This window comes from Phoenix dactylifera, unplaced genomic scaffold (assembly GCF_009389715.1).
Source record: "Phoenix dactylifera cultivar Barhee BC4 unplaced genomic scaffold, palm_55x_up_171113_PBpolish2nd_filt_p 001294F, whole genome shotgun sequence".
Classification (NCBI taxonomy): domain Eukaryota; kingdom Viridiplantae; phylum Streptophyta; class Magnoliopsida; order Arecales; family Arecaceae; genus Phoenix; species Phoenix dactylifera.
This window is the reverse complement of record NW_024068626.1, coordinates 93789-96216: the sequence shown is the minus strand read 5'-3', so window position 1 is coordinate 96216 and position 2428 is coordinate 93789. Positions and strand designations below refer to the sequence as shown.

Genomic DNA, 2428 nt, shown 5'->3' with positions numbered 1-2428 from the left:
TGCTGAGGGGCACTCATGAATAGGGTGGGATGGGCTAGAACAAATAGTACACACTTGTACTTGGGAAGAGTTCATGTAATGCCCACCTATCATCAGTTGGTCAATCTTATGGGACAATGCATCTACCTTGCTAGACAGGTCCATAGAATGACTTATTTCACAAATGGTCCCTTTTCTTTGAAAACTCGGGGGTGCTTGACGAGAACATGAAGCATGGTGGAGGGAGTTTTCATTAAGATTTTCAAATAATTGCCATGCTTCATGCTCATTTTGAAGCATAAAAGTACCCCCGCATGCAGCATCGATCATCTGACGGTTTCGTTCTGTCAATCCGTCATAAAAACATTGCACTAGTTGCCACTTAGGTATTTGATGATGAGGGCATTTACGGATTAGGTCCCTAAATCTCTCCCAAGTTTCATAAAATTCTTCTCCCTCAGTTTGGGAGAAGCTTGTAATGACACGTCTAAACTGGTTCGTTCTTCCTATGGGAAAGTATTTTTTAAGGAATTTTTGTTGCATTTGATCCCAAGAACGAATCGAGTTAGCTTCTAAAGAATTCAGCCATTGTTTGGCTCTATCTTTAAGGGAGAAGGGGAATAACCTAAGTTTCAGGGCATCATCAGTGAAGTTCTGAATCTTGACAGTGGTGCAAATCTCAAGAAATTCATCTAAATGTTTGTATGGGTCTTCGTTGGTGAGCCCATAAAAAGATGGGAGCATTTGGATCACACTAGACTTTATTTCATATTGTACAGCTGCTACCTCAGGTAATCGAATGCAAGATGGGGAAGTATAAATAGTGGGAGTAAAGTACTCCCTCAGGAGTTTGGGTTGTTCTTCAGCCATCTTAAGAGGTGGGGATGATCCTAATGTTTTGATCTTAGCTCGAATGTTCCTAAGGGTTCGTTCTATTTCAGGGTCAAAAGGTAATAGGTTTCGTACTCTAGAACGACTACCTTGCATACACTAGTACTTGATCAATCAAGCATGCAATAAAAGAGAAAAGCATATCAATCCTAAAATCACTAGACAGCTCCTAACTGGTTTGAAGAGGGCACCTAAGCCTCCAATCCGGTCTAATGAACCGAGTTGACCAGGTAAGCTCCCAGGTAAGTGGAGGGGTCACGATGCGTTCGCAAAGGTCCCACTTAAAACCCACTTGCCTCGAACAGATGAACTGTCTCCCTTATAGGGACAAAGCTTGCCTAGACATCAACTAAGCCACAGAGCGAAATTGGTGCAACTTTCGGTGATCTTCGTCCTATTGAGCTCGAATGTCCCTAGGGGCCAATGTCTAATTGATTTTAATTAAAGTGACACTATGTGAGATTGAGTTCACCTAAGTTGGGCAAGAGTCCGGTGATGAAATCCGGCTCTTATCTTGTTGGGGTGATTGCCCTTACTATGTGCGGATTAATTTGTGTATGTGTATCAAGCATGCATTCACACTTTTGCTGAAATTAAAATCAAACAATCACCACAAAATTTCAAGCTAATAATTAATTTAAATAAGAAAGGTTTAGAGGTTACCAAAGAAAATTTTCCAGCGAATATATATATATATATTTTTGGCAAACTTCTATAGCATTCTCTTTCCAGCAGTTCTCCTTTTGATCATCCTAGATTTTTTTTTCTCGATTCTTGATCAAATAATACAAAAAGAAAAATTAAAAATTAGTAAGAAAGAAAAAAGAGATAAGAAAAGTAACAACAATCGAAAATAATTTTTATTTTATTTTAGATATATATATATATTTTGAAAGTTTTTTTTTAATTAATTTTTTTTTAATTTTTTTTTAATGATAGGAAAAATAACTATGCTAGCAATCTCCGGCAACGGCGCCAAAAATTGATCGGTTCTTTCAATTTCGAAAATAAACCACGCAATAGCACGTATCCTATAGGATAGTGATTACGGGTGTCGGTCCACAGGGATTGGAGACAAGTTATTTTTCTTTTAAAAATAAATCACGAAGAAGAATTTGCTAACTTAATTTAACTAAATTAAACTATGAGTGCGAATTAGAATTTATCAGAATAAATGGATCTAGGGTTTGGAGTCCACCACATAGCATTGCATCAGGGTTTGTGTTCTTTATTTTTTTATCTTTTGGAGGGGCATGCAATATTGGCTACAAGCCTTTTAAAATAAAAGCATAAATAGTGTTAGGAAGATCCATCTTCGGTGTAGCATGAAGTGTCTACCTAATTATGCTAACCTAGAGTGCAGTACACCTCATCTTTCTAGGTATGGATCATCTTAGACTACTTTAGCAAACATGAATAATAAATAGTATGCTCAAAGTTTAAACATAATAAAAGGATTTTTCATTGATAATAAGAATTTAAACAAGCTCCAAAATAATAAAGAAAATAAGAACTACAATGCCCTGTAACATTGCTAGGGCTTCATCCAGCCCTAGAC

At 37.0% G+C, this 2428-nt stretch overlaps 1 non-coding gene across 1 annotated transcript; it reads left to right on the top strand.

The window, feature by feature from the left end:
• Positions 1–367: 367 nt before the first annotated feature.
• On the top strand, positions 368–473 carry LOC120108362. The gene has a single exon (XR_005509736.1). It is a non-coding gene; the product is annotated as a small nucleolar RNA R71 (small nucleolar RNA).
• The last annotated feature ends 1955 nt before the right edge of the window (positions 474–2428 follow it).